Below are 13,588 nucleotides of genomic sequence, written 5' to 3'. Positions count from 1 at the left end.
TCAATCAAGTGATATCAGATTAAATAAATCCTGTTTTGAAGGTGATTTAATTGTCATTGTCACTGGTTACACTAGAAATGTGAACAACTGCTCTGGGAAAGCTGATGAATGAGTTATAAGTAGATAAATTTTAGTTTGGAACTTTTTTTGTTCCGTGTGCCTTATATTAAGCTGATTGTATGTTTCTGTAATTGCACAAAATATTTTTTGTCTAAATTATCTGTACATATCAAGTATTTGCACTACCAGGACATTGTTTTAATATCTCTGTGCAGCCTGAATCACTGGTGAACTGTTATGCAAAATATGCATAAAGGAAAAAATTGGACCTACGTGTAGGAATTTTACACACATATATCTCATCTCTTTGTCTGTTGTTTCTGTGTAACTGTCACTGTATGCATTACCCCTTGCCTGCATTACATGGTCTGTGAATACTGTATATTTTCTCAGGAAAATATCTGAAAATAATTCTGTGATTGCAGGCTGAGCATGTGCCATCCGCCTTTGCCATGTGGATATTATATTCCAATTTTCCCTTGACTGCCAGAGTAATTTCTGTTGTCACTATGAGAAATGCATTAATTTCTCCTTTTCAATGAATTACCCCACCACTCCCACAGTAATAAGGGGAAGATATGAGACTGTGCATCCACTAGGAGTTGGGACCCCAAGATTTATATCAATATAAGACAGAAGAAGGTATGTTTCTGCAAGAGGGCAGAGCAGCAGGAGCTGCTATAATAGTTAAAAATAAGTAAGTACTCCTAACTGTGCTAGCTGCAAGAGGCAAGCCAATAAAAAGCTGAACCCTGGCTCTGGATGCAGAAGACCTGCACCTGACGTAGGAATTTCTGCCAACAATTTGGTTTTCCTCTGTAGTCAGGAAGTTCAAGCAGCTGCATTATGATTACCTTGAGTGCACACACTCCAAAGTGGCAGCTACTGTTGGTTCTTTCCTTCAGGTGTGCCCAAGTAGGAAAAGTCAGTGTTTGGGCTTCTCTGTATCCAAATTGTAGATCTGCCACAACTTACTGTACATTTTTTGCTTTTGAGATGAATGCTGAACCCCAGAGCAGAGTACATACTTTGGAAAGTGCTTGCATAATAAGATTGTTACTCCCTAGTGAATATTTTGTAGGCCTATGCAGTACAGTGTTCAAGATTTTCCCTTTTTTCCTATTTATAGTGGATTGTTTAGTTTCGTTCATTTTATCCAGGTGAGTGGTTGCTGCAGCTGCCAGCCCACTCAGCACTGACGGATATGAATGCAAAACCCTTCAGCTTTATAGATTCAGCTGCATCAAAGGAGTTCTCAGTTGTGTAATACATGATTTTATATATAATGTATTTAAAAAACTGTAAAGTTCTATCATTCTTTCTTCTCACCATTAATTGATTTTTTTTCTGGTTTTATCAAAGATTAGCAAAATATGGACCTGGAAAGGATTATCTACCTTAGAATTCCACCACAGTCTATAAAACCTACAAAAAATCATAAATTTTCTTTGGTAATCTTTTACTTAAGCTGGAGGAAAGTAAAATAACAATTATTTAAATTAAAACAGAAAAGAAGAAAATGGCAGTCTGATGAGGTTTAATGGAGAAAGTTTACTATAAAGCTTGCTTTGGATTGGCTAAAATAGTTTTTCTGACTGTTTCTAAACAATTTTCTACTAGTGTTCCTTTTTGAGAATTTTTTTGCCTTGTTCCAGATTGGGTATTGCATATTTATATGAGTATTTTTAAAAAACGAAGCTGATTTAGAAATTTTTGCCTTGTAAAAACAGTCATAATTGGTTCCATTCTCCCTCAGTTACTTACCAGCTTTTTTTTTTTCCCTTTTTTTAAACTCTTAGATGGCTAAACTGCCAAGAATATGCACATTACATGTCCAGATTCTGGTTTCTTTGACAATCAAGTTACACACAACTAATATTCTGGCAAACATTAGGCTGTAAAAATTCTACATGTATCACCTCAGTGTAATTTGTAAGTTAATTGTACAAATTAAGAGAAATAGGATGTGGGGAGTAAAAGACTTTTTTATTTTCTAAGGCCATTTCATGTTTGAAAGCAAGAAGCAACAATCTGGACTTGTGGCCTAGAAATGAAGGCATATTTCAGCTTTTGTTGGATTTTTTAGTATGCAGGTACAGTAGCATTTATACTAGATTTTGACTTTTATTTCTTCCTATCTTGCAGGTTTCTTTTTCATGGCATGCTTTGGGCATCAGTTACATTTCAGGGTAAGAATACTTATTTATTGTGAGCATTCCTTTCACAATTATGTTCTGTGGTGAAGCTGTTAAAAAAGACAACAACGTTAGGTAAATACATGGGTGTTAAAAATATTGCCTGCCCAGTTCTTTGGGGTGGCCCTGAGCCTTTCATCAGATTAGGAAAATGACCTTAGAACTATGTCTTATTGAAATAGCTTGAGGTCAACTGAGAAAAAAATGTTTACAATATTTTTTGTATTGAAACAAAACTAAATACACAAACAGCTAAGCTTTACATCTTCCCTTGTTATTATTCCACCACAGAAAGTAGACCTCAAACTATCAAAACAAGTGGGGCGGGAGGGGTGGAGGGGGGAGGTTTGTATGTTGTTTGTTTGTTTTAAATTTTATTTTATTTCTCAAACAGAAGAGGATTAGGGGAAGGAAACTGAGTTTCTGGTAGAAGATGATGTAGCTGTATTGGCCTGTTACTGGCAAAGAACTAAGGAGTGCAGAGATGATGGCTGTAGTAAATGTTTTAAGGCTTTTTAAACAGCCTTAAAACTGGGATTAGCTGGGGAGATACTGCACCAAAATTGTTTATCTTCACTCACCATCAGAAAAGTTAAAACCCTCACCTAAAAATCTGACCAATGGGGTGGTTAAGTTTCTAGGAAACCTGAAGAAAGCTTCAGAGAAAAGTTGTTCCAAGCGACCCAGTTAAAAAACTGCCCTCATTTCTTGGAGGAAAGGAAGATTATTTCTATGGTGAAAAATTTTTAATCTTGTAAATTTTAAATTCTAATTTTGTAGAAACGGGGAAGTAGCTCAAAACTTATATTCTGATCCTTGTGGGACCCTTCCAACTTGGCATATTCTGTGATTCTGCGATATATAAAGTCTGATTTTGCTGCAATTGTGTTCTCTCTATATAGATGGTTTTGTATAAAATGACAGTGTGAGAGTCCACAGTTCAATCTCATGTGTGTAGAATTGTATCAACAAGATTTGACAAATACTTGGATACATCCAAATATATGGTCTGTTCTTACCTTAGTCTGATAACTGATAAAACTGAGACAGTTCTGCTGTCATATAGGTAAGTAAAGCACTGAAATTCATAGAGCCATACTGCTGTGGCATTAAATAAGGACGACATCCCATAAGAACAATGTATGAAATACTAACTTGATAGCTCATCCTTCATCTTGAGGGTCCTGGACCTGTAGAAAGTCTAAAAAATTGCTCTGTGAGGTTTAATGAGGATGCAGGTTTTTTCTGTTTAAAGTAGATCATATACACAAAAAAATTATATTTATGTCATTAATGAACAAATTTCCTTTACATATTCCCATGACTCTCCTGCTTCTATATCTCTGAATATAGTAGTGTTAATTTAACCAGTTTGTATGTCAAAAAAGATTTATTTTATTTTTCTAACTTGATAAAATGTGTTCTCTGCAGTGATAATCTAGATCTATATGGAACATGGAAACAAGTGTAGATTTGTCCTGTACCAGCTTAAGCACCAGGCACATTCTTTGTAACTTTTCTCTTTGAGGAGACTTGAGGCAGCTCTGGTATATCGGGGTATGAGGAATATACGCAGTAGAACAGGCAGAGGAACACCTCACTTGTGAATCTCCTCGAAACTTTCACAGATGTGGTCTGAACAGGTTATCCTGAACTATGGGGCACTAACAGTACCTTATCAGCTCCTCTGTGGTTAGAGGGCAACCTGGAAGTTCCTTGGTCTTCCTTGAAAGTCTGTGACGCCTGCATGTTAGAATCATATTCCATGAGAAGTAGGTAGCATCTGCTAAGGACCTGAGCCTTGACATCTATTTAAGAATAGTGTTGTGGCAGGGAAAACTGTATGTGCATTCTGATACAGATTGAGCGGTAAAATTCATTGAAGGCTTCTGACAGACATATTAGGGTGTATTCACTGCGTGTTTCAATTCTATTGAAAAATGTTAATGAATCTCTTAGGTTGCCCCCCCCGCCTTTTGAAGTTTTGAATTATTCATGTTACCGCAATCTGCATTTCTGCTGATATTACCTGCTAAGCAAATACTTCCCAAAAGGGAAACTGCAGGGGTGGATGAATATTGAAAGATGGAGTCTGCATAAATAAGAACTCTTCAGGAAGCAACTGACATGGGAAAATTCAAATCTAGTTCTTGGTTTGAATTCAGAACTCTTTCTGTTGAAGCTACAGGGGACTGCTGCCTTGTTCTCCATTGCTAAGTTTGAGGAGAATCACCAGCATGAACGAAAATAAGTGTTTCAAAGATCTTTTGTAGAGATATTACTGTTTATCAGGACAGAAGAGTTTAATTGGTATTTATGATATCAGATTCTGTAAGTTGGGTTTTGAACTGCTCTGACTACGAAATCAGACAGGTAGAAAGACAGTACAGAGAAATACATACATCTTGGTGTGGGTTGCCGGAGCAAGGCATTTGAGGGACTTCTTGAGATGCTACCGAGAGCAGGCTTTGCGTTTCTGACCAGTTTTGAAACTGGATTTCTTTTTCTTGGTGGTCAGTACAATAGTGCTGTTTCTACTGGGTCATCTGGCTCTTCTAATACTTCCTCAATGACTGACATTGTAGAGCTACTCCCTCAGCCCCTCACCTGTTCCTAGTGCTCTACTGGCATAGCACAATTTTAAAGCATAGCACTTTCTTTTAAAACTGATGTTGATCTGTGCATAGCGTGCTAAGCCTGTCAGTACTGTAGGAACTACAGGCTATGTTAAGTCTGTCAGTACTGCTTAAAGTCAGGACTTCAAACTCTGTAGTCTGAAACAGTTCACTCTTTCCCTTTTTATCTCCATGTATTCCTCTTTACTTCTTTTCTGGTGTAGCTTTTCAATAAATGGAGTCCTCACCATGAGTATGTGAGAACTGAATCAGTTGCTCAAGAATACAAACTCAAATCAGTTTTTAGATAGAAAGACCAAGAAGTGAAAGGATGATGTAAGCTCTGTGAAGTAGAAGAAAGCTGATGACATCTTTTACAGACAGCAAACTTGGTAGCGAAGTTGAAGAAAATCCCCAAAGAGAATGGGAAGTGTGACTGGAAACAGAATAGTGAAAAAAGCAGGTAGGAGAAGCTGAAAGTCCTTTGAATAAAAAAAGAATCAGTACAAAAAAGTATTTAAAAAAAAAAAAAAAAGCATGGACTGCAAGTCAAAAGGATCATTTGTTGTTAGTTTGCCATGTAATTTTGGCCTTATTTCTGTCTTCACATGATGAATCTGCTCCATTCAACTTTATCATGTTGAAAATTTGGGGGATTCTTCATTTAATTTTCCAGAAAGTGAAACTGTTTTGGATATTTCACGACAATTCTGAAGTCATTAAAATATTTTTCAAAATGGAAAACTAGTCAGATTTCATCTCAAAAAGGAGCATAAGAAAAATGACCTGTTTAAATGGTCTCTGCCATAAGCACTTCTTAAGACTGGTAAGAGCTACATAGACCCTGGAACTGAAAGGGGAAAAGGGCAAGCTTGAAAGGTAAAAGATTCCACCTCTCAAGTGGATGGAAATACATTTCATGGTTCTTGGAGTCATTGTAATAAGAAACCTGATTTTGGAGAGGAGTATGAGATATGGAAGAACAGGGCAGGCAAATCTGCCTCTTGTTACAGAAATCTCAGCAGTGAGGGGAGAACAACTGACATCAACATTGCACTTTGAAAAAGCCAACCGGCTTGGTGTGTATTGTGTAAAAACTTCCGGGATTATGGTAAAAATGTGTTGGCCTTAACCTGATGTCCCACTAAAGGCAAAAAGTATTTTTAATCCCTGAAGAATTATTGTTAATATGAGGTCATTTTCTTTCCTCTGTTTCTAACCCTGAGAAGTGTATTCCAGAATGCTGTGTATCAACCTGCTAAAGCAGCAAACTGAAAGGGAGGGATCTTTTTTTGTTGATATGTTTCTAAGGCAACTTTCAATGAATGGGGGAGATTATTTTTTAAAATCTCTTATTATAACAGCCTTATGTTTGCTTTGCAAAAAAAAAAAAGGTGCTTAGTGCAGGGAGAGTTCCCTGTGGGGTGATGGAGTAGAAAGGACATGAGCAATATTTCAGGTCCCTTTATAACATCGTAAATTAGAGCACAGAATGCTAGTGATAATGAGAGCTGGCAAAATTCTTACTTTGGATCACAGACTGTATTCTGTGTTACTGAATATACTTGAATTGGGCTAGCTAAATTATCACCCCATCTTGCCAAGACCCATGTTATTAAGTAGCAGATGCAGTACTAGAAATGAGAGAGTAATTAAGGTTTTATAAGGGTGAGAAATGCAGGCTCCATGCAGCAGCAGCTGCCAGCTGTTGCAGACACGTAGCACAGTGGTCAGGGGGTTGGCTGTGTAGACATACTTTCATTAGGTTATTTTTAGGAGAAGACGTTTTAGATGGATCTGAGTGTGCTATGTCATATCTTTGGACTTACGGCGTGACAAATTCTGAAATACCGTCACTATAGACGAACTAATATTTTTTGCATAACTTTGTAATGTACTGTAGGATTCTGATCTTTTATCAACAAAGATAATCACAGTAGTGTTCAAGATGCTGAGCTGAGCAAGGATAGTTAATTTACCAAAAATTTTGAAAATAGAAAATGGTACAGATTTCTGCATGATACTACAGCATAAGTCCTCATAGATCTTTCAAAAACCCAAACACAGAGCAATTCTTTGGTATGCCTAATGTTAGAGGGTTTAAAATCACCATCCAAGCTTGCTAGGCCCTGACAGATGAACCTCAGGAGTAAAGGGTGGGACAAGTTCTGCACAGGCTGAGCCTCACCTAAAAATATCCACTGCACAGACTCAAAGGTTAAAGTAAGTTTAAATCTTATGGATCACAGTACTACTGCACAGTTAGCTCTGAACATAAGCTACAGCTTTGTCAAGCACATACACAAACCCAGAGTTTTTAATATATATATATATATAAAAGGCATATTGTTATACCTTTAGGCCTTGTATCAGAACAGGAGCTGGCAATGTCAGTTTTACCAAGCCTGACTCAGCGTCTTCATTTGGAAAGTCTTCCTTGTTCATAATCTGAGTATATCATGGTTACATCACGTACTATCCTCGTATTTATTTTTGCCAAAGGTAGAGGCCTATGAGGTAGGCTTTTTGCTGCATCTTATTGCATATGGCAGTCCATTTCCTACAATCTGCATGATTATATTTTTCTGGAAAGAAGGTAGTAGAAGAAGATGTCTAAATGTGCATTTAAGTTCGTAACTGCCTAAGATGTATACATCAATATCCAGTTCTTGCTCAACTTGTTAAATCTAAGCTGTGATCTCTGAAGACAGCTTGTTCATTGCCCCCTTCTCTTCCTGGAGCCTACCTACCTGTCCAGTTCTGCTGGGGACAGTTTTTTTTGCTGAAACTTCAACTTTAACCACTTCCACTGAGATTAAACATAGTAGGGTTTTTCTCAAATTCTGGTGCTTTCCATTCTATAGAGTGCACTTGTCATCTAAAGTGGATCAGAAAAGCACTTGGCTTCTGGATGTGTAGCCAAAAGTAAAGAAATTTTCTAGGAACAGTGCCTGAAATCTGTTAATTGAAGAGAATAAATGGGTAATGAAAAACACAGGAAGGTGAGTGATTGTTGAAGCTTGTAAATGTATCAGAAATATCAAGTGATGTAACATGAACTGTAGCCCTGAGGGAGAAGCTGTGTGAGCAAAGCTTATCTGAGAAGCTTTGTACCTTCAGAGGTTCACAGAAATAAGAATAAATTTGTGTACAGTACAAAAAATGGACCAGAGCACTGCACTTACACTTCACAATTCAGTCACACCTGAATTCTGCTTAACATGGTTCAATCATGGTGACCTAATGCTTAGTCATGAAGCACATTGCAGATCTGTAGAGGAACAGATGTTTAGCAAAATTAAAAATGTAGATAATACAAGACTAGAAAAGTATTATTCTGTTCTTAATGTATGGGTGATCATCAGATAAAAGGCTTTTTAATCATAAATGTTAGAGATCACACTACTGTTTTATATTTAAAAATTAAGAGAAAACAAGTAACAGAATTCTTTTCACTATGCAACATCAGGGAAGTAAGTTAAAAGTTGGCAAAAATAATTACAACAAAGCCTGTGACTAGCTATGCTGTATATGAGGCCTATCCTGAGCCTTTTTAGTTGACTATCATAAAACACTGATTTACCATGGAATTGTTTGCTGCACATTTTGGATAACATACAATACTTGGTCATGAAAATTCCTCTTGCTAATGAGTTTGCTGATGAGTTTGATCATTTGATGTAGTTTTCTCTGTATATTAATATGCCCTGTGCTTTAGGACATCCTGGATGTACCAAAGTAATGCTGACAAATCAGACCGTTCAACTGTGAAGTTCTCCTTGTGATCCCTGCTTCTCCATTATGGCTTAGATTATCACAGTACTTCTCATTTAAGCCTTCACATTTTTATAGAGGAGAATAAGATCAGAGAAATATTGCTGTATTAAGTTATATAGCCCAGAGGCAAGGAAAATAAGCATGGGATAAAGCAGGATCTTGGGCAGCAAACCACTACTGCTAATTGTTTCTATTTAAATTGCAGCTAAGCATAGGTTAAGGGAGACTTCACAAGGTAATTGTGGGGGCAGCTAATTAATTGTTGTTAGATGCATTGAAGATTTTAAGGTGCAGAAATTTTTGAAAATATTCAACACCTTTTTCTTTTTCTTTTTTATCTCTCCCCCCATCCCCTCCAGGTGAGAGGTGAAAGGAGGGTACCTTCCAAGTGCAATAGTTCCACCATGTCTGTAAAACAAAGAGAGAAAAGTTTATAGTTTCCCATTTTAAAGCATTTATACAGATTAGAGTAACACCAGGTCTTTTGTAATGACTTTATAAAAATTTGGCACATTACAGAGCCAACCAAATAACTATCAGAATATAATTTCAGGGTGCACTATTAAATGTGAATAAGTATGCATTGAGGGCAGCTCAAAACTAAATTTCACTACTATTAATAAGAGCTTACAGAATATAGAAATTTCAGAGTTGGAAATGTGGAAATTAGATGAAATTACACAAGATTCTCTGGTGGATGTGGGTGTGGCTTTTTTTAGAATTTAGTGACCTGGATTATCTTTCTTTTCCTCAGGTCAGGACAACACTTCACATGCTTATTTTAATATGGTAATTGGTAACATAAATAATTTACTTAAATTGACAGTGAATGTAAATATGTGCTAAGATTCAACTATGTATGACAGACATTCATTTTTATGTGGGTACTTGTCTGAAGCAAAGGGGCAATATAAGGTGATCCAATAACATCAGTGTTTTGAAATGTTGCAGCCAAATCTGCCTATGCTTGTTCTGTCTGAGACCTAGGTCTCATAAATATTATTTTGTGTAAGTCCTGAGATAGTACTTTTATACCTTAGATTCCCCACGCCCCCCTTCCCCCCTGTGATTACAGCTAAAACACCTTAGGTTTTGCATAGCTCTCTCTACTAATAGAATCAGACAAAAATTCTCCCATTATACATACATTAATGTCTTGTGTTATGAATGTGAAAGATGTACACTTTTGTTCAAACAGGAGAAAAAGCTGTGGTCTGTACCTTCAGGCACTTACAGTCTTTGGACCTCTTCCCTCTTGAAACAAAGAGGAGTTCTATAGTTAGTTGCTGTAAAAGGTGCAGGACTCAGTTCTAAATCATCCCATTAAGTCTCTATTAAAGAAATGTACTTTGCTAAGGAGCTGAAGAAAAAGACGCCAGTCTAACTTATTCCATATAACCAAGAGGGTGATTAAATGTTCCAAATATGCAGAAGTCAAATGTCCCATTTCTGCTTTAAATCTTTTCCTTTTATAGGCTGTGGGTTATAGTCCCTGCTTTGAAAACCTGTGCTGTTTAGGAACAAGAATTTATTTACAGTTTTAAAAACTTGCAACTAATCTTGGATGAATAGTCTAAATTAACCTTTGGCGGAGAAGTTGTAATTTCTAAGCCAACACATAACTGCATTTTGCATTAGTTCAAGAATATTGGGTACTTTTAGGGGTTAAGAATGAGATATTTTCCATGATTCATATCTCTTTTAGCTTGAAAAGTCAACAACTCTATTCCAGTGTAGCCAAAAGGGGTTTTCAATCCAAAATGTCTCATTGCTTGCAATTAATTTGGGTTCTTGCAATTAGGGTTTTGTATCACAATGCATTAATGCATGAAAGCAGCTGCACAATGAGTAGTGCCACATGTTTGAACTAAAAATAACCTGTGTATATTGTTGCTGTTCAAACAGTTATACATTTTGGTCACTGAAGATAATCTCTGTGTTAGAACAGCAGAGATACATATGAGATGCAAATTGTAGAACTGTGAAGTGACACTTGTGTGTGCCTGCTTTTGCCCCTTAACCACACCCTGTCCTTTTTTGTCTTAACAAGTATGCTGAATCCTATTATTTAAAGCCATGAAAAAGTAAAACAAAACTTTTAGTGATAAATATACTTAGGCGAATAGAAACAACTTTATTTTCCATGAAATAAGGATTTTGGATCTTAGACAACTGACATGGTCCTTTAGGGAGGGGGAAAAAAAAGTTTAAAGTGAATGCTGTCTTGCAGACATATCTATAGGAGAGGGGGGAAAAAATACTCAGCTGAAAGTTGTATGCTTTCCGACTTGCTGAACTCAATCCTTCTTCCACTGTGCTGGTTTTGGCTGGGGTAGAGTTAATTTTCTTCACAGTGGCTGGTATGGGCCTATGTTTTGGATTTGTGCTGAACATAGAATTGATAATATAGAGATGTTTTCGTTATTGCTGAGCAGGGCTTACACAGAGCCAAGGACTTCTTTGCTTTTCATACTGCCACGCTGTCAAGGAAGTTGGGGGTGCATGGGAAACTGGGAGTAGACACAACCAGGAGAGGTGATCCCAGCTGACCAAAGGGATATTCCAAACCCTATGACATAATGCTCAGTATACAAAGTGCAGGGGGAAAAGGCTGAAGGGAGGATGTTTGGAGTGATGGCGTTTGTCTTTCCAAGTAATGTGATGCGGTTCTGTTCTCCTGGAGATGGCTGAACACCTACCTGTCCATGGGAAGCTGTGAAATAATTCCTTGTTTTGCTTTGCTTGTGTGTGCAGCTTTTGCTTTCTCTGTTAAACTGTCCTTATCTCAACATGTGAGTTTATTAGCTTTTACACTTCTGATTTTCTCCCCAGTCCTGGCTACTTGGAGAGTGAGTTACCACATGGTGTTTGGTTGATGGCTGGGATTAAACCACAACATCCACTTACAGGTAAGTGTTTTGTGGCCCCGTTGAAGAGTCTGTGTCCTTCAAGAAACTCCAGAAAATTAATTAATTCTGATCCCCATCCTACATGAGTGGCTTGCCAATGGGTGACAACTTTATCCAAACTTAAACGTAATCTTTTACTCTTCTTCTGTGTAATTTACTTTGAAATGGAGAGCAGAGATTGAGGTGCAAGGCTGGAAGTAGAAGCAAGTGCTTTTGAGACCCAAAGGTTACTCTAAGTTTTTCCCTTTGGTTTCAGTTCTTTGGTCTACATCTCATCCTATGTTTAGTAGTAGCTCTCCAGTGCAATACTGTACTACACCTGGGTCTTCATACTTGCTGGGAACTGCTGGCAAAGTGAAACATAATGAAGGAGATAATACCAAGATCCATTGAAAGATAACACAACTGCCAACGAACACTCCTCAATAGGTACTAACATCTTGGGCAACTTGTATGTCTTTATTTTCCAAGCTTCAGTACACTCCTTGTTCTTAACTGCCAACAGCCAGAGCTGACAGGCTTTGGCTGCTGCCTTTTGTCTGGGGTCAATATCTCCAGTCAAACAGCTTGGATTATAAATTGCCAGTGGAAATTATGAAACTCCATTCCTGCAAGTAATTCTTGATCTTAACTGATGGGATGCAGTTGCAGGTGGTTGTTGATTAGGAAGTGAAACCTGCCTGGTCTGTATGTGCCCTGTGTCTGAACATAATGGAATGGTAATACTGGTGAAAAAACTGTGGCCAGTTATAGCAGTAGGAGATAATCTATAATAGGGGATATTATAGTTATGGTTTATAAACTAGGTGCTGGTAACCATTTACCTGTCATTAGATAAATATCTCATGTTTTCAATAGTTCTCTTATGCCTGTTAAGTTAGATAGGTTAATTACGATATATTAACAAAGTTATACACGTACTTGCTGGTTGTCTTTCTTCCAAAAATGAAGCATCAGTTCAATAGAGACAGTGAAGAAAGAGGGCTGGGATCCTGCAGCTGAGCACACAAGAAAGGCAGGAAAATGACAGAAAAGTGTTTAGTTTCCCGTTAGGAAGAAGCCAAGAGAGGAAGTTTTTAAGTCCAAAGTGCTGGCTACAAAGAGACTTTGATTTGTGATTAAAGAAGCTGACTACTGTTGCATCTGTTCCTGAGAAAATAGGAAACAAAAAAGGATATATTCTCTCTAATTAGAATTACAGCTAAACTTGGTTGCTAACTACTTCTACAGGCGAAGAACTTGACTATTGGCTATTTGAGCTAGAAAGAGTGATGGTATTTCAGTACTTCTTTTTCTTATTTCAGGACTGGTCTCTACTTTTAACTGTGGGGGTTTTTGTTTGTTTTTGTTTTTGTTTTTTTTTTTTTTCCTTTTTGAGAGCAAGACAATAGTAATATGTATGTTCCCATGGAAGAACCTGCATAGCACAAGGACTTCCACTCCATATTGGCAGACAAGTAGATGCAGTTCTGGAATATCATTTTTACTCATGTTTTGTTTGTTTACTGACAATAAACAAGCAAACAAAGCTGTGTGCTAGCAAATTTTTTATTTGTACTTTTGCCAAGATGTACTTCTTTATGTACTCTCTCTGTAACGATGGTATTAAACTGTAGCCTCTTCTCCCTTTGGTTATAACTAGTCAGCTCATTTATTTTTATGTAAATTGGCTATTTTAGAAATGCTGTTATCAGTTAAAACAGCTTCTCTTTTTTAGAAGAATATTGTAATTGTGTGAGTAAACCAAAAGTTCAGGCTGCAAAAAGATCTTGTGATGTAGAGCTAGAGAAAAATATGTATTAATTTCATAACATAATAACTTATTAAAGATTTCTGGTTTTCTCCCTCTCTTTACCACAGTAGCTTGTTGGAAAAATTTTAATGCAATAGTAATATGTATGTTCCCATGGAAGAACCTGCATAGCACAAGGACTTCCACTCCATATTGGCAGACAAGTAGATGCAGTTCTGGAATATCATTTTTACTCATGTTTTGTTTGTTCACTGACAATAAACAAGCAAACAAAGCTGT

General features: G+C 37.1%; 1 long non-coding RNA gene across 2 annotated transcripts in view; it reads left to right on the top strand.

Annotated features, from left to right (window-relative positions):
* LOC126651999 (uncharacterized) overlaps positions 1–13,588 on the top strand; it is a 109,263-nt gene that overhangs the window by 46,568 nt on the left and 49,107 nt on the right. For both annotated transcript variants that reach the window (XR_007631847.1, XR_007631846.1), the window contains 2 exons: positions 2,206–2,249; positions 11,480–11,556. This is a non-coding gene — a long non-coding RNA (uncharacterized LOC126651999). The remainder of the gene's footprint in view (positions 1–2,205; positions 2,250–11,479; positions 11,557–13,588) is intronic.

The sequence above is a fragment of the Myiozetetes cayanensis genome, unplaced genomic scaffold (genome assembly GCF_022539395.1).
Source record: "Myiozetetes cayanensis isolate MyiCay16 unplaced genomic scaffold, myiCay2020 scf7, whole genome shotgun sequence".
Classification (NCBI taxonomy): Eukaryota; Metazoa; Chordata; class Aves; order Passeriformes; family Tyrannidae; genus Myiozetetes; species Myiozetetes cayanensis.
The sequence above is the reverse complement of the archived record's forward strand: the minus strand, read 5'-3'. Positions and strand labels throughout refer to the sequence as shown.